This window comes from Danio rerio, chromosome 19, assembly GCF_049306965.1.
Source record: "Danio rerio strain Tuebingen ecotype United States chromosome 19, GRCz12tu, whole genome shotgun sequence".
In the NCBI taxonomy this organism is placed as follows: Eukaryota; Metazoa; Chordata; class Actinopteri; order Cypriniformes; family Danionidae; genus Danio; species Danio rerio.
The window spans coordinates 39,490,001-39,509,725 of record NC_133194.1 but is presented as its reverse complement, the minus strand read 5'-3'; the positions used below and the strand labels follow the sequence as shown (position 1 = coordinate 39,509,725).

General features: G+C 36.4%; 1 protein-coding gene and 1 long non-coding RNA gene across 7 annotated transcripts in view; both read left to right on the top strand.

Annotated features, from left to right (window-relative positions):
• Positions 1-19,725, top strand: part of LOC137488539 (uncharacterized) — a 366,016-nt gene that overhangs the window by 322,831 nt on the left and 23,460 nt on the right. The gene's annotated exons all lie outside the window — the stretch shown is intronic.
• LOC137488538 (uncharacterized) lies at positions 13,881-15,418 on the top strand. 6 transcript variants are annotated; one of them, XR_011007617.1, is made up of 5 exons: positions 13,881-14,380; positions 14,532-14,548; positions 14,660-14,736; positions 14,899-14,948; positions 15,219-15,418. It is a non-coding gene; the product is annotated as an uncharacterized lncRNA (long non-coding RNA). The 6 variants fall into 6 exon arrangements; XR_011007616.1 differs by having other exon boundaries at positions 14,532-14,580; XR_011007615.1 differs by having other exon boundaries at positions 14,532-14,586.

Below are 19,725 nucleotides of genomic sequence, written 5' to 3'. Positions count from 1 at the left end.
CATTTTTGCTAATTTAGGGACGGGAAAATCCGCTTTGCGCCAAGGCGCATGGTCTAAAAGGGTTGAGTTTATTTTCTTAATGAGTTATAGGTGTGTTTTGAGAATAAACCAATTAGAGTCTCATCTCCCATTCCCTTTGAGAGCCAGCAGCATCGCGCTATAAGCGCATTCGCTATTTACCGGACGCAAAGTAAGTCTAAGTGGAAAAACTGAGCATTTCACTAGCAAACAGTTAACAGTTAACAGCTTTTTTTTTTTTTTTTTAACAGAAAACTGTTAAACAGAGCATCTACTGCGTGAGAATGAGAGATAATAGATCACTTTCACTTTCGCTCTTGGATAGGGAAACCTTTACGCACAGACATTAATTAGTCTATAAATAATTAATTGCATTTGTTAAGCGGAAATATTTGTTTCAAAACTATTTCTAAATTAAGTTCTAATTTCCAGCAAACGAATAAATGAACAATATTAACAAAGTGTGTTCAAAAACCTGAGTTATATCCTAAAACACATGCTGTGCCCCTTATGGTGTAAAACCTGACAGGTGGGCAAATCTAAGCTTGTTTTTAATAAAACAAATATAAATATGGATATAATAAATAATACTGCTAATAATAATAACATTATACAAAAGCAAATTGTTATGAATCAACTGAAAAAGCCTCCCGAAAAAAAGCAGTGATTTTTCATATTTACGTAGGCTAGAAAATAGTATGTTTTGTAATATTTTAATCCTTTATATTTATATTCTTTATCTATTCTTATTATATCTTATATATATCCTTAATATAAAATTTTTTTCATATGTAAAGATATTTGCCTATTGCTCTCTTGTGCATATTAAGCAGTGTGTAAGCGAGGCGCAACTCTGCGCCGGAGTTTAGACTGGGTTAGTTTTGGTCTAATGAAAAATCTATTTTAGTTTCTCAAAATAGCGACGCGCCAGCAGTGAGCCTCAGAACGCCTTCCTTTTTAGACCAGAACGCCTATGGGCGCACATCTGAGCGCAAATGCATTTGCTATTTAAACAGCGTAGCGCAACGCCTCAAAACGACTCTTGTGCCAAGCTGAAACTACCCAACAAGTATTGCGCCGCGCCTTGGACCCCATTGCGCCGGGTGTATGATAGGGCCCTAGATCTTAACAATTTAACATCGCCAAGGCCTTTAAATAACAAAACCCAAATTTGGAGCTTGTAGGTATTGGCAAGTTTGATGTGTGTGCTAATTTTCGTATGTGTGCGTGAAATGTAGCTCGCGAGGCACTTTGTTGATTGTTTATAGGTGGTGCTGTTGAGCCTTTTTGCCACACCCATTTCTGAAACCAATATCAAACATAAATGTTTGCCATTTCGGGTGCAAACTTTAGTGAGTTTTTCAGCATGTTTAGATTCTCAAAACTTCTTTCCGGAGCAAAATAATACAAAGAAGAAATCGAGCAATTCCAATAGTGGAATAGTGGAATTCTACCAGTGCTCGGTCCCTAATTAGCCACAGCAAACAAGTACAGTTCAGATTTTCTTTACAAGTTGGGACCAATATGATCTCACCCCAATGGTTAAATGTGGGCATTTATTTCCAACCTTGAATGTGCTAAGTTCTGTAATATATATTTAATATATTTCTGATGTTCAGAAGTTTGGGGTTTTTTAATTAGTACTTTTATTTAACACAGATCCATTAAATTCTTTATTTTATGTCAGTTAACGAATAATGTTTTTGACCAATGGTTTATTTTTAGTTTTATTCAAACAACTTTGGTGTCCATAGACCAAAAATCTGTTCTCCAAAAAATTGCACTATTATAGTTAGTTACCTTTACTTGTCCCCATAAAGAATTTTTATTTGCAGCATACAGTCACAGAGACATCTGACATTTAACATTTGGCATATATAAATAAATCATTTAAAAACCAAAAGTACCATCGTGCCCCTACTCTAAATAAATATCCAGTCGACTGGCCATCAACTGCAACTCGTAGAGGAGGAATTTCAAAAACGTAATTGCTTGAGGTATAAACGATAATTTTGTCCTATTTCTTATACATCTGGAAACACAATATCGATGATCTGATGGTTACAATTTGAAGGTGTATGCTAAAGGACAATAATATTCTAAAAGGTTAATACTCTTTCCTCGTATATACTATCTATCAATGCTCTTTAGTTTTATTCAAAACAACTTACTGGCTGTTGTTATCACCTTCCTTAGTGACCTCTTCACGGCCTCAGAAGCATTTCCATACTGACGGTTTACACACAAAATGTTGCAGTACTTTCTTTAAGAAGTACATTCTCTGGGTGTTACTGTGGCGTAGTGGGTAGCACAATCACCTCACAGCAACAAGATCGCTGTTTCGAGCCCCGGCTGGGTCAGTTAGGTCAGGTCCGTGTATCATCCGTTCATTTGATTATTCCTTTTATTACGGAAAACGAAACATCAAAAAAACGATGAATATTTCGTTTTTCTGTTTATTCTGTAGGCAGAAAAAACGGAAACTCATCTGTTATTCTGCTTATTAACTTAAAACGAAATATTAAAACAAACACAAAACCAAAACGAAATAATGAGTCAAAAAATGGTCCGTGTACGGTCCGTGTACATTTTGTTCATTTTTTTTCCAGTTTCAAACGGAATAAAGGAAATGGAGAAAACTGCCGTTTTTCCGTTTTTCTTTTGCTCACGAGAAAACGAAAAAACAAGATTTTGGCTGGATTTTCGTTTTTTGGTTTAGGGTAGGAAAACGGATAAACGACTTTAAAATTCATTTTACACATGTAGGCGGTGCTGAAACGCCCACTTTCCTCTAGTCAACCAAATCTGCGCTCGTGACGTCACCCTCAAAATAAAAGCCTTACACGCAGGCTTTTAATTATTATTATTTAATTATATATATATTAACTAAGTTTACATATTCTATCATTTGAACCACACACAGTTAGCAGGCTTACATTCATTGCGTATGTATAAATTAAATAAAAACGTAAATCAGCAGTATTCTTAGACATTTGTCATTAAAATAAGGTCATAGTTCACTGCCAAGCTTCTTGCTGCTGTGCACCTGATGCAGAGCAAAGATAGCCATTTCCGAGCAGCACCTGGTTTACATGATTGTTTCAGAGCTATTGTAGGCCTAAATAATAGCCTACTCTGTATAAAATAATAATTTATTATTATTATTATTATTATTATTATTATTATTATTATTATTATTATTAGGCCTATTATTAGCAGTATTGTTATTATTATTATTTACTCAGTTATTTAATGGTTGTAAGAACACAATGGACCCTGCATGGGGCTATAATAAATGGTACCTGTTTCTATTGGATTTTCTCCTATTTTAATTTAATATATGCCTTTAGCCTATTGTAAATATTTATTTGATAATTAATACTTTTTTATTGCAACGTCAAAGTAGGCCTGTCTTATTATTATTATTTTTTGTTATTATTTTGTCGTTGTTGTTGTTATTATTATTGTAGCAGGGACATAGCCACAGGTGTGGCAGAGTGTGCTGGTGCCACCCAAAGTGGCATCTTGCACCTGAAAATAGATGCCTTCGCACTCAAGCACGCGCAAAAAAACTTGCACAGGCAAAAGTAATGATGAATGTGTTGAAGGAAAAAAAAAACATTCTAATTATTTGTTAATTAAATAGTGCAACATTATTCTCAGTCAGTGTAGGCTGAAAAAATTAAGATCGCCAGCATTTCAAGGGTGGTTTTATTTTTAGTTCATTGCTGTGGCGCGCTATATTTCACTAAGGCTACATGAGACTGCGCATCTTGCTTATTTTCTCTATTTTACATACAGAACATATCATACAGTCCAGGTTCTACCATTCTAGTGAGTGTGGGGCATTGCTTTACGGTGGTAAAGTGGATTATTTCTTGGCAAATTCATAATGATTCACTTTGTTTAGTAATAAATTTCATAGTTATAAAATAACTACATTTCAAGAATATGTTAACACTTTCAACTATTTAGGATTATTTATTGCATCAAAAGTAATTTCAAAGTAACATTAAATGTACGTATAAACTGCTTAATTTGTGTGTGTAAACACCTAAGATGCAAAAAGCTTATTTAGACCAGAATAGGCCTACTAAATGCAACGGTCAATGTATGTAAACTTATGACCTAAAATGTCTTAAATGACTAAATGTAAGTCTTTTTAAGTTTTTAAATAATTTAAGTTTAACATAAATGATTTAAACTTTAAACTTAAAATTAACAGAGTATGGCAAATAAATTGTTTATTAAATGGAGGTCAGGTGTCTATCTTAATTATAATTATTAAATATTATGACACTACAGTGGTGTATTGGAGAGTACGCACCTTTTAATTAATTAATTTTAAATAAGTGGTTTATCCTAAATAAAATGCAATGGGATCGGTGTGCAATGAATAGTTTGAAAACCCCTGGTTCAGACTAGACGAGCTAGCTGTCTGTGCGCTGCGCTAATAACTTGGCATTTGCTCTTTTCGGTGCTGCCAGATGCATTTATAGTGCATAAAAATAAAAAAGGTAATTCGGTAAAGCGCGTGATGCGCGCAGAAATAAGCGCACTATATGCATATGTCGAATTAAGTTATCTTTTTCTTTAATCAAGACTTTTCCATTCGAGGAATTACAGTTATTAATAGCTTAATCCTTATAAACGATCAGTTTATAAAATACACAATTTACGGATCAAGCCTAATGAAGAATAAGAAGAATATGCAACGCATTATGATCCTTGAATGATCAGAGCGCATTTATATAAACTATATATTTTATATATTCCATAAATATTAAAAAACATTATACATTTAAAGTAATAAAACATTATATGTTATAAAATCTAAACTATTATTTAGGCTACAGGCTGTTCAGCGCGTGCGTCAAAGAAAAGACATGACACAATCTCTATAAAAACTAGTTGTTTATTTACAATATCTAAAGGGATATAAAACATCTAACATGCATCTCCATTCTCAACGAGTTTCTGTGTTCTGCATCCTTCACAGACCGAGGTCTCATTCCGAGGTAATCTGTAAATATTCTCATTTGGTTCTGGCACATTCTTGATTAAAGGTGAAACTGACCGGCGCAACGGATGATTTGTCATCTAGAGTGACTACAGTTATAATACAGGTTATGGAACTATTTCACTTTAATTATGGTGGCTTGAAAAGCCAACATACTGTTATCTCACTTAAACTTATTATTAGGCTGGCTTGTCAAAGCCAACCTACTGTTATGCTATTTAAACTTATTATTATTATTTTTATTTATTATTCTTCTTCTGAGACTAAAATTCAAAATCTATCTGCTCCTTGAACTTTCAAACTATTACCACCAAACTCACACCAGACCTCCAAACTGGTCTGACTCTTTATGCTATATCTTTTCCGACTGATCCGACTTTCGGTTTTCCGAAAAACGTCCCGGGACTGTCGGAAAAATCCCATAGACTTAACATTGGATCAAACTTTGTGACCTCATAACTCTGCGTCAGACTGTTGCACAGACTTCTAACTGGGCTCATTTAACTCAGACTATCAAACTGCCAATGACTGATCACCTTTAAACTTTCTAGCCACGCCCTAGCAACCACTTTTGGACCCTAGTAACTGTCCCATAGACTTCCATTCAATAGACTCTCATTGACTTAACATGGGATCAAACTTTGTGAGCTCATAACTCTGAATCAGACTGTCCTACAGACTAATGGCTGAGCTCATTTAACTCCGACTACCAAACTGCCAATAACTGATGAGCTTTTAACTTTCTAGCCACTCCCCTAACTACCACATACTGCACCCTAGCAACTGTCCCGTAGACTTCCATTCAAAAGACTCTCATTGACTTAACATGGGATCAAACTTTGTGAGCTCATAACTCTACATCAGACTGTCATACAGACTAATGGCTGAGCTCATTTAACTCAGACTACCAAACTGCCAATAACTGATGAGCTTTTAACTTTCTAGCCACACCCCTAACTACCACATACTGCACCCTAGCAACTGTCCCGTAGACTTCCATTACAAAAAACTCTCATTGACTTAACATGGGATCAAACTTTGTGAGCTCATAACTCTGCATCAGACTGTCATAGAGACTAATGGCTGAGCTCATTTAACTCAGTCTAGCCAGCAGCCAATCACTGATGGCCTTTTAACTTTCTAGCCACACCCCTAACTACCACATACTGCACCCTAGCAACTGTCCTATAGAATGTAATTAGCTGTGCTATCAAATGCTTATAATTCTAACATGCTAATGACATGCCAATCATGCTAGCAACATGCTACTCATATGCTAATCATGCTAATGACATGCTAACTCATACTGGAAACATGCTAATGACATGCTAATTTGTACAAGAATCATGCTAGTAACATGCTAATTCATACTAGACTCATGTTAATAACTGGCCTACATGCATATCTTTGCTCAGCAGTGTCCTATTGACTTGGGGGATGGCTCATCTGACTCAGACAACCAATGAGCATCTCAATATGATAATGAAGCTCACAAGCCACGCCCCCAAATTGATTCCATAGACTTCCATTAAAATAGGCCAAGATGCATATCTTTGCATAGCAGTGTCATAGAGACATGGGGGTTGGTTCATTTGACTTAGACAGCCAACCACATTCAAGTGCACTCTGTAACCTCGCCCATAGCAACAAAACAGAGTACCCTAGCAACCATTCATCAACAGCTATATCTCAGCATCAGAACATCGTAGAGACTTGGAGATTGGCTCGTTTGACTCATGCTAGCAAACGGAACTTCCTAAATGCTACACATGCTAGCAGTGATTAGCTACATGCTAATATTGACTAGCCAAGTACTGTAACTTGCTAGAAATGCTTACTAAGTATAAATGTTTTATCAAGCATGTATGTAAGGCTTGCCTAGTAACCACCCAGGGTACCCTAGCAACTGCCTAGCAACCACCCAAATTACCCTAGCAACCGCCTAGCAACCACCTAGCAACGGCCTAGTAATGCCTTAGTAAGGGCCTAGCGACCACTCAGGACACCCTAGCAACGGCCTAGCAACGCCTTAGCAACCACTCAGAATACCCTAGCAACCACATAGCAACACCTTAGCAACCACCTAGCAACCACTTGGGACACCTTATCAACCGCCTAGCAACACCTTAGCAACCACCTAGCAACCAGTCAGAACACCCTAGCAACCGCCTAGCAACGCCTTAGCAACCACCAAGCAACCACTCAGGACACCCTAGCAACCACCTAGCAACACCTTAGCAACCACCTAGCAACCACTCAGGACACCCTAGCAACCGCCTAGCAACGCCTTAGCAACCACTCAGAACACCCTAGCAACCACCTAGCAACACCTTAGCAACCACCTAGCAACCACTTAGGACTCCTTAGCAACCACCTAGCAACACCTTAGCAACCACCTAGCAACCACTCAGAACACCCTAGCAACCACCTAACAACACCTTAGCAACAACCTAGCAACCACTTAGAACACCCTAGCAACCGCCTAGCAAGACCTTAGCAACCACCTAGCAACCAATCAGAGCACCCTAGCAACTGCCTAGCAACAACCTAGCAACCACCTAGCAACACTCTAGCAACATCTTAGCAGCCACCTAGCAACCACTCAGGACATCCTAGCAACTGCCTAGCAACGACTTAGCAACCACTCAGAATACCCTAGCAACCACCTAAGCATGCTATGTGACATGCTAATTCATACTAGAATCATGCTAGTAACATGCTAATTCATACTACAATCATGCTAATAACATGCTAATTCATACTAGAATCATGCTAATAACATGCTAATTCATACTAGAATCATGCTAGTAACATGCTAATGCATGCTAGAATCATGCTAATAACAGGCTAATTCACGCTAGATTCATGCTAGTAACATGCTAATTCATACTATAATCATGCTAATAACATGCTAATTCATGCTAGAATCATGCGAGTAACATGCTAATTCATGCTAGAATCATTCTAGTAACATGCTAATTCATACTAGAATCATGCTAATTCATGCTGGAATCATGCTAATAACCTGCTAATTCATACTAGAATCATGCTAGTAACAGGCTAATTCATACTAGAATCATGCTAGTAACATGCTAATGCATGCTAGAATCATGCTAGTAACATGCTAATTCATGCTAGAATCATACTAGTAACATGCTAATTCATGCTAGAATCATGCTAGTAACATGCTAATTCATGCTAGAATCATTCTAGTAGCATGCTAATTCATACTAGAATCATGCTAGTGACATGCTAATTTATTCTAGAATCATGCTAGTAACATGCTAATTCATGCTAGAAGCATGCTAATAACATGCTAATTCATACTAGAATCATGCTAGTAACATGCTAATGCATGCTAGAATCATGCTAATAACAGGCTAATTCACGCTAGATTCATGCTAGTAACATGCTAATTCATACTATAATCATGCTAATAACATGCTAATTCATGCTAGAATCATGCGAGTAACATGCTAATTCTTGCTAGAATCATTCTAGTAACATGCTAATTCATACTAGAATCATGCTAATTCATGCTGGAATCATGCTAATAACCTGCTAATTCATACTAGAATCATGCTAGTAACAGGCTAATTCATACTAGAATCATGCTAGTAACATGCTAATGCATGCTAGAATCATGCTAGTAACATGCTAATTCATGCTAGAATCATACTAGTAACATGCTAATTCATGCTAGAATCATGCTAGTAACATGCTAATTCATGCTAGAATCATTCTAGTAGCATGCTAATTCATACTAGAATAATGCTAGTGACATGCTAATTTATTCTAGAATCATGCTAGTAACATGCTAATTCATGCTAGAAGCATGCTAATAACATGGTAATTTATACTAGAATCATGCTAATAAAATGCTAATTTGTACTACATCCCATGCTAATAACATGCTAATCCATGGTAGTATCATGCTAATTCATGCTAGAATCATGCTAATAACATGCTACTTATACTTTTTCAAACTGTTTTTAAACTAAATAAACTATTACCAACATGCTTTGTCAAGCCAGCCTCAAAGTTTGTCTTGACGAACTTTACTGTCTAGTTATTCTTCTTCTTTCTTCTGAGACTAATTTTAAAGTCTATCTCCTCCTAACCCTTTCAAGCTTCATACCTCAAACTTTCGTCAAACCTTCAAACTGGTCTGACTCGGGTTGCTATATCTTTTCCGACTGATCCGACTTTCGGTTTTCCGAAAAACGACCCGGAAAATTCCCAAAATTCCCATTGACTTAACATTGGGTCAAACTTTGTGACCTCATAACTCTGCATCAGACGTTCCTACAGACTTCTAACTGGGCTCATTTAACTCAGTCTAGCCAGCAGCCAATAACTGATGACCTTTAAACTTACTAGCCACTCCCTAGCAACCACTTTTGGCACCCTAGCAACTGTCCCATAGACTTCCATTGTAAAAGACTGCCATTGACTTAACATTGAGTCAACCTTTGTGAGCTCATAACTCTGCATCAGACTGTCCTACAGACTAGAGTCAGGCCTCATTCAACTCAGTCTTGTCAGTAGCCAATCACTGATGACCTTTAGACTTACTAGCCACTCCCTAGCAACCACTTATGGCACCCTAGCAACTGTCCCGTAGACTTCCATTCAAAAGACTCTCATTGACTTAACATGGGATCAAACTTTGTGAGCTCATAACTCTGCATCAGACTGTCATAGAGACTAATGGCTGAGCTCATTTAACTCAGTCTAGCCAGCAGCCAATCACTGATGGCCTTTTAACTTTCTAGCCACACCCCTAACTACCACATACTGCACCCTAGCAACTGTCCTATAGAATGTAATTAGCTGTCCTATCAAATGCTTATAATTCTAACATGCTAATGACATGCCAATCATGCTAGCAACATGCTACTCATATGCTAATCATGCTAATGACATGCTAACTCATACTGGAAACATGCTAATGACATGCTAATTTGTACTAGAATCATGCTAGTAACATGCTAATTCATACTAGACTCATGTTAATAACTGGCCTACATGCATATCTTTGCATAGCAGTGTCCTATTGACTTGGGGGATGGCTCATCTGACTCAGACAACCAATGAGCATCTCAATATGATAATAAAGCTCACAAGCCACGCCCCCAAATTGATTCCATAGACTTCCATTAAAATAGGCCAAGATGCGTATCTTTGCATAGCAGTGTCATAGAGACATGGGGGTTGTTTCATTTGACTAAGACAACCAACCACATTCAAGTTCACTCTGTAACCTCGCCCATAGCAACAAAACAGAGTACCCTAGCAACCATTCATCAACAGCTATATCTCAGCATCAGAACATCGTAGAGACTTGGAGATTGGCTCGTTTGACTCATGCTAGCAAACGGAACTTCCTATATGCTACACATGCTAGCAGTGACTAGCTACATGCTAATATTGACTAGCCAAGTACTGTAACTTGCTAGAAATGCTTACTAAGTATAAATGTTCTATCAAGCATGTATGTGAGGCTTGCCTAGTAACCAACCAGGGTACCCTAGCAACTGCCTAGCAACCACCCAAATTACCCTAGCAACTGCCTAGCAACCACCTAGCAACGGCCTCGTAATGCCTTAGTAAGGGCCTAGCGACCATTCAGGACACCCTAGCAACCGCCTAGCAACGCCTTAGCAACCACTCAGAATACCCTAGCAACCGCCTAGCAACACCTTAGCAACCACCTAGCAACCACTCAGGACACCCTAGCAACCACCTAGCAACACCTTAGCAACCACTCAGAACACCCTAGCAACCATCTAGCAACCACTTAGGACACCTTAGCAACCACCTAGCAACACCTTAGCAACCACCTAGCAACCACTCGGAACACCCTAGCAACTGCCTAGCAACACCTTAGCAACCACCTAGCAACCACTTACGACACCCTAGCAACCGCCTAGCAACACCTTAGCAACCACTTAGGACACCTTAGCAACCACCTAGCAACCACTCAGAACACCCTAGCAACCGCCTAGCAACACCTTAGCAACCACCTAGCAACCACTCAGGACACCCTAGCAGCCACCTAGCAACACCTTAGCAACTACCTAGCAACCACTCAGGACACCCTAGCAACCACCTAGCAACGCCTTAGCAACCACTCAGAATACCCTAGCAACCACCTAGCAACCACTTAGGACACCTTAGCAACCACCTAGCAACACCTTAGCAACCACTCAGAACACCCTAGCAACCGCCTAGCAACACCTTAGCAACCACCTAGCAACCACTCAGAATACCCTAGCGACCACCTTGCAACACCTTAGTAACCACTTAGCAACTAGTCAGAACACCTTAGCAACTGCCTAGCACCACCTTAGCAACCACCTAGCAACCACTCAAAACACCCTAGCAACCGTCTAGCAACACCCTAGCAACCACCTAGCAACTAGTCAGACCACCTTAGCAACTGCCTTGCGCCACCTTAGCAACCACCTAGCAACCACTTAAAACACCCTAGCAACCGCCTAGTAAAATGCTAATTCATGCTAGAATCATGCTAACAACATGCTAATTCATGCTAGAATCATGCTAGTAACATGCTAATTTATGCTAGATTTATGCTAACAACATGCTAATTCGTGCTAGAATCATGCTAGTAACATGCTAATTTATGCTAGATTTATGCTAACAACATGCTAATTCATGCTAGAATCATGCTAGTAACATGCTAATTCATGCTAGAATCATGCTAACAACATGCTAATTCATGTAAGAATCATGCTACTAACATGCTAATTCATGCTAGAATTATCCTAGTAGCATGCTAATTCATGCTAGAACCATGCTAGTAACATGCTAATTCATGCTAGAATCACGCTAACAACATGCTAATTCATGCTAGAATCATGCTAGTAACTTGCTAATTCATGCTAGAATCATGCTAACAACATGCTAATTCATGTAAGAATTATGCTACTAACATGCTAATTCATGCTAGTAATATGTTAACTCAAGCTAAAATCATACTAACATGCTATTTACACTTTAAAACCACTTCAAACTTTCAGATTCGGCTTTTCAAGCCACCATAAAGTTTGTCCTCAAACTTTACTATCTAGTTTCATATTATTATTTTATTAAACAAACAAACCAGTTTTTGTTTTGGCTCTGCATGCAGCGTATTGGATCTTTGAAGCATTGCACTTCAAATGTTATTCCTTTTTTTTATTATTGTATTTTTAATATTTTTAATTATACAACACAAAATTGGTTCTAAACAGATACATTTTCCTATAGGCTATAATGAAGTGTATATTTTTGTTCACACAGGTCCTATACAAAACTGTGTGGATGGATGATTTGTTTCTCCGTGAAAATCACTCATTTAATAAGCAAAACAGGCCAAAATGTTGTTTAGCTTGCGTCAAACTGGATGGACAATTTACAAACATATTGAATACAAAGGCTGGTTATTTTATGCAATGAGGGACCTATTACAAATTAAAGAAAATTATTTGCATATTAAAACGAAAATATATAATACAACAACAGATCCTACCTCGTAAGAAATGACTTTAGATAATGTAAATAAGCATCAAGTTTTTTTTTGAGATTGTGTGTCTAATTCAGTAGTGTAGTGCGTTCGCGTGGGTTTCCTCCGGGTGCTCCGGTTTTCCCCACAGTAAAAAGACATGCGGTACAGGTGAATTGGGTAGGCTAAATTGTCCGTACTGTATAAGTGTGTGTGTATGTGTGGATGTTTCCCAGAGATGGGTTGTGGCTGGAAGGGCATCCGCTGCATAAAAACTTGCTAAATAAGTTGGCGGTTCATTCCGCTGTGGCGACCCCAGATTAATAAAGGGACTAAGCCGACAAGAAAATGAATGAATAATGTGCAATACTAATTTAAAATACGTATCACTAACCTTATATGTGAAATAGCAGGGCCCGCTGTAGCACTTTCTCAAGAAGAGCAAATGTCAAATTATTAGCGCAACGCACATGTAGCGAGCTCATCTGTTTGTCGGAACTACTAGACACAATTTTTTTATCAACTATAATGTGTTTAATTAGTTAATTTGAAATTTATGTCATTATTCCAGCAATAATTGTTGAGTGAAAGAATGCGCTAGAAATATGCATTGCGGCTCCCTTTATTGTACAGGCTTATTGCACTTAAACTTTTTTAGGTTCGGCTCTCGAATTAGTAAGGTTATGAGTAAATGTTATTTAAAATATTTAAAGCCTGCCATCTAGCCTACAATAACAGCAAATTTAATTAAAAAAAATAATAATAAGACAGGCCTACTTTGGCGTTGCAATAAAATAGTATTAATTATCAAATAAATAATTACAATATATAATTAAAATAGGAAGAAATAAATGAAAACAAATGGTACCCTTTGTTTTTATAGCAGGGCCCAAAGTGTTCTTATTCGGGTTCTGCTAACAACTATTAAAAAGAAAAAAAACACACCAAACAATAAAAACACTAGTAACTGATAATAATAATAATAATAATAATAATAATTATTATTATTATTATTATTATTATAATTATTATTATTATTATTATTATTATTATAAAGCCCTTGCTCTGAAACAATCATGCAAACCAGGTGCTGCTCGGAAATGGCTATCTTTGCTCTGCATCAGGTGCACAGCAGCAAGAAGCTTGGCAGTGAACTACCCAACAAACACACAACGTTGCCTCAACGTAGCGACCTTCCTACAACGTTGTACCAACCTTGCAAAAAGGTTGAGGATTCTACGTTGTTGCTAAACGTTGTCACAACGATGTCATAAGGTTGCCATTTAAACATCACGAGGGCCGCATACTTTAGGTTGTGCTTGGGTGGCACGGACGGCAACAACATTAAAATCATTATGTTAAATCTTTCGATAAAACATTTCCTGATTATTTACCTACGCTTAGTCTTTAGTCAAATGGAAAATAATGTTTTTGAAGTTCAGTTTTTTCCATATCCATAGTGATCAGTCTGATACTTTATCACACGAGCCGACCCACTTTTTACAAAACACACAAAATAACTTTTAAATACAAAACATCTCTGTGCAGTTTGCGTCCCGTTAAAGGAACAGTTCACTCAAAAATGATATGTACTCACGAATTATTTGCCCTGTAAATAATAGCCTAAGTGATTCCAAACCTTTAAGTTTCTTTATTCTATTGAACACTAAAGACTGTAAGCATTTGCTTTCATAGTAGGAAAACACTATGGAATTAAATAGTTACAGTTTTCCAGCTTTATTTAATACATCTTTTTTATTGTTTAGCAGAAAAAAAGCTAAATAAGTTTGGATCAAATAAAGGATGAGGCTAAATGGCAGAATTGTCAGTTTTGGGTGAGCTATCCCTATAAGTTAAAGTATATAAGTTGATGTTCATATGCCTGATTAATATAGATATTAATAAAAAGGTCTGCTAGTCTAAATTTCTATTTTGATTTATCTTTTGATGTTTTATTTAAAACCCACTCTTTTCTTTGCTCAACAGGCTATTTTCACATGGAGGTAATCTTCTATTGATAATTTCTGGATTTTAAGTATGTGTAAGTTGCATAAAACTCTATTGTTTAACCACTCACTGTTGTTTTCAAATTACTTATGTAACTTGTCTTTCAGAATTTTTTCAGCTGTTGAATTCACCTCAGATCAGTGTTGCTGTAATTCCTGATCTATGGAAAGAATAATTGAATGAGGTAAGAAGTATACTACTCTATTTACTATCATAATAAATGTAGTATTGTTACCTAAAACAGCATGTTCATAATGTGGAAAATAGATCATGCTTATGAAAAATAACTTTATTATTTTGTACAGCTGTTATTGAAATGACACTAATTTTAACATTCCATTTACAGCGAGCAACGCCACAACTATAGGACCTCTTCTTTCTCTTCTCATAATTTAAGTAAGCATTGGGAGACTAACTCTGACTTCTGTTAACTCAAACCTGTTTTCCCTGTATCTCTAAATTTATTTAATTGTATGTAATTTTGGTATATGATATATTAAAGCAATAAAATAAAGTAGGCTACATAATTACTCACTGGAGATTTTATATGTAATGAAATTACAATAAATGTCTGAAACTTCAATAACTTGCTAGTCATAGTTGTTTCCATCTGTCCTCTCTTGTTCACTGCCTATTTTGACTTGTGTCTGCTGTGGATCTCTGAAGCTGGATTATCTGTTGGATTTGTTTCTTCCTCTGACTGCTTTCTCCATACCAACAACTACGACTGGTCTTCAGCTGCACTCCCCGGTCTGCTGTATTCTCCAGTCCAGAGCTTCACTGCCCAGTGTCTGAATTTTAATTTATATATTTATTTATATGTATATTTACATTTTAATGATTTCTTGTTTACTTTTCTTGTTTGTTTACCCTTTAGTTTAATTATATATATATATATATATATATATATATATATATATATATATATATATATATATATATATATATATATATATAATCTAAACATATACTCTAAACATATACTGTTTGCTTATAATTAGATGTGTACTGTATGCATTAAATGTTGTGAAATATATAATAAAAAGTTTGATTATATTCATTTGTGTGTTATTTTAAACACTTTAAAGTTTACACATGCAATTGTTAAATTAAATAGGAAAAATAAATGAACAATATTTCATATTAAGCAATACTGGAAAAGAATTGCTGCTTATCCTGTATTCTAGGCAGTATTGATAAACTGCCACAAAAAATATTAATACAAGTAGTAAGAACGCCGCCTCGCGGTTGCTGAATGTCGCACGACAACGTTGCTACAGCCTTCTCACGTCTTACATTTCTACGTTGTGACAATGTAGCGAGCACGTAAGCGGCAACGTTGCCTTTGAAAAAATACAACGTTGTGCAGACATCGCTACAACGTAACTGTGTTTGTTGGGTATGACCTTATTTTAATGACAAATGTCTAAGAATACTGCTGATTTACGTTTTTATTTAATTTATACATACGCAATGAATGTAAGCCTGCTAAATGTGTGTGGTTCAAATGATAGAATCTGTAAACTTAGTTAATATATATATAATTAAATAATAATAATTAAAAGCCTGCGTGTAAGGCTTTTATTTTGAGGGTGACGTCACGAGCGCAGATTTGGTTGACCAATTAGAGGAAAGTGGGCGTTTCAGCACCGCCTACATGTGTAAAATGAATTTTAAAGTCGTTTATCCGTTTTCCTACCCTAAACCAAAAAACGAAAATCCAGCCAAAATCTTGTTTTTTCGTTTTCTCGTGAGCAAAAGAAAAACGGAAAAACGGCAGTTTTCTCCATTTCCTTTATTCCGTTTGAAACTGGAAAAAAAATGAACAAAATGTACACGGACCGTACACGGACCATTTTTTGACTCATTATTTCGTTTTGGTTTTGTGTTTGTTTTAATATTTCGTTTTAAGTTAATAAGCAGAATAACAGATGAGTTTCCGTTTTTTCTGCCTACAGAATAAACAGAAAAACGAAATATTCATCGTTTTTCTGATGTTTCGTTTTCCGTAATAAAAGGAATAATCAAATGAACGGATGATACACGGACCAGGTCAGTTTCTGTGTGGAGTTTGCATGTTCTCCCCGTGTTTGCGTGAATTTCCTCCAGGTGCTGTGGTTTCTCCCACAGTCCAAAGGCATGCGGTATAAGTGAATTGAATAATCTAAATTAGCCATAGTGTATGTGTGTGAATGTGAGAATTTATGGGCGTTTCCCAATGTTGTGTTGCATCTGCTGCGTAAAACTTGGATGCTGGATAAATTGATGGTTTATTCCTCTGTGGTGACCCCTAATTAATAAAGGGACTAAGCCGAAAATAGAATGAATACATCCAATTTAAGTTTATTGTCCAATGTCACACCCAAATAATTATAATTTATATCTTTTATGTCTTCATTACATTTTAGTTATTTATTCAGTATGTTTAAATAAATCTGCAATGAAAATGTTACAACATTGGGCCAATGGTTATATTTTAGCAATGCATTGGAAGCAGAAACATTAGTTTATCGTTAAATTCAAACATAAATTATGTGCAAACTGTGCCTGTTGTTAATTGCAGATTTTTGTATAATAGTAATGTCCAATACGACGACTTTCACTGCATAATAGGACAGCAACAGCTAGTTCAGTGAATCACTGTTTAATGAAAAAGATGCTATTGCAACTTACAGAGCTTTTTTGTTTACACCCATCTTACTGTATTATTTAAATCAATGTACAATATTCTTTAAAAAGTAGTTCAAACTACAGCAGGCTGTCTTTTTTATATATAAATGATCACCCCCTGATGCTAAGCTTGGCAAAAAGAAAAGTCAAATTTTACCTCAGTGGTGAATGTGAGTGTGCAGTCTATATTGAATATGACGCAATAAAAAGACAGTGAACTGCAAAGTAATGGTAACAGATTCCTTGTACAGGACTGTCATCTTGGGCTGCATAAACATTCAGCTTGACCAGTGTCTTTGATTTATGAATAAATGAATAATCTTCTGAATAAATCATCCGAACTAGCTATTTTTAATGAAATAAATCCAAATTGATAGTAGTCTTATTCACATACAAGTGAATGGATGCTTTTAAATGAAATATGAGAATCATTCTGATGAAATAGTCATTGGACTCAGTCTATCAGAGCAGTTAATAAATCGGCAGCTGTCTTATTTTATAGTTTCAATAGTTTCAATAAATCTGCACTCTTTTAAAATAAAGGTTCTTTGTTGGCATTGATGGTTCCACAAAGAACACCCACAGGAGCTTTCAATCATAATTTAGATGCAATAGCCTGTTTTCTGTCCCATTTTGACCTCTCCCATCAGAACACACTGTTCACAAATAAACACCCAATGCTATAATTAAGCAGACTTGCATATTTATATAATTTCAACGCCTTGCTTTTGAGATTTGGTTGGAAAGTTTGAAGGAACTGTGTGCCTGTGTAAAAGTTCTGGATCTCTGTTTGACAGCTTGCATCATGGATACTGGGATTTTGTTAAAACCATTGAAATACTAATCGAATATTATATCAAATTATCTGTAATAACAGGTAAACTATAGTCAACTTTGAATAAAATTACAATTACTGTTGGGTTCAATATCGTCCAAACATTTCCTTTTTTTTAGTTTCAGTCTTTCTAAAAAATACAGTGTCATTTGTAAATTCAACTGAACAATGGACCAAGTTCTTTCTAATACAGTCTGGAAGTTAATCTTAACAAAGTTCATCCACTCTTCCTAATTTAAGGATTAAAAGGAAGAAATTTTTTATATCCTTAGCATTTGTTTTTTTGTGTAAAGCCTATTTTGTCTGGATATGTAACAACTGCATGAGTGAATCAGGTTGTGGAGCTAAACATGCAGTAACTTGCAGGGCTAAACAGGCAGTTGTGTAAGAAATAATTGGTGACATTGAATTATTAGAATAATGATGACCATTTGATGTGGGAATGTAATTGCAAATTGGGTGTGAATTATTTTCTGATAATTTAATGGAATGAAACATACTGGAATAGTTGGCAATTCATTCCACTGTGGCGACCTCTGAAATTGAGACAAAGAGGAAGGAAAATGAATGAATGAATGATACTACTGTTACCACAATATGTTGCATTTTAGGACATTTGTCAGGTTTTTGTCCTTAAACAGCGCCTGTGTGTTGTGTTGTGTTAGTTTCTTCAATCTCAGTTAAAGATTATTATTATTTTTTGTAAAATTTATGGTTGTTTTTTAACTCTGCAATAACTCATCATTCACCATAGTGATATGGAACTGTAATCCAGACCTGCCTGGCTTTAGCTCTGGGTTTATGTGAAAATAGGTACATGCTTTAGAATGTCCATCAACCAATCAGAATCAATCATTTAGCTGCCATGCCGTATAAATAAGGGATAGACAATTGCATGACAAGGTTCTTTGTCCATTTACAATTCTTTAGGGCCAAGATATTAATTATGTCACATTTTCTGTGGTCATTTGCCAAGTTATAGACAAGTTAAACTAGTTTGCTTTTCACTCTAGAATTTCTGACCTAATATGTGAGGAAGAGAGAGAGAGAGAGAGAGAGAGAGAAGAGAGTGTAAATTGCACTGGCATATATAATAGCTCATAGTAATATGTATTAGCTACCTTCTTGCATTTGTTTTGCAACGATCGAAACTGACTGAATATACTTTGCATTAAATCATTGGTCCCCAACCTATTATCATCATGGACCGGTCAATGCTTGACAATTTACAGTGGATCGTGGGAGTGAGGTAGTTGGGTAGGGTGGAGGGTGTCAGTGGTTCATAGGTTGCTAGGTGACCATTAACCATTTTTCAGAGAATGATCAAACATTGCTGCAACCCTGATACAAGTTTTCATTCATTCATTCATTCATTCATTCATTCACACACACTCATTCACACTCATACACTACGAACAATTTAGTCTACCCAAATCACCTGTACCACATGTCTTTGGCCTGTGGGGGGAAACCGGAGCACCTGGAGAAAACCCACGCGAACGCAGGGAGAACATGCAAAATCCACACATAAACGGCAACTGACCCAGCGACCTTCTTGCTGTGAAGCAACAGCACTACCTACTGCGCCACTGCATCACTCTGATACAAGTTTGATTTATGGAGAAAATTACAAAGCACTGCAGTGTTTGGATGTTCTGTGTTTGTCTG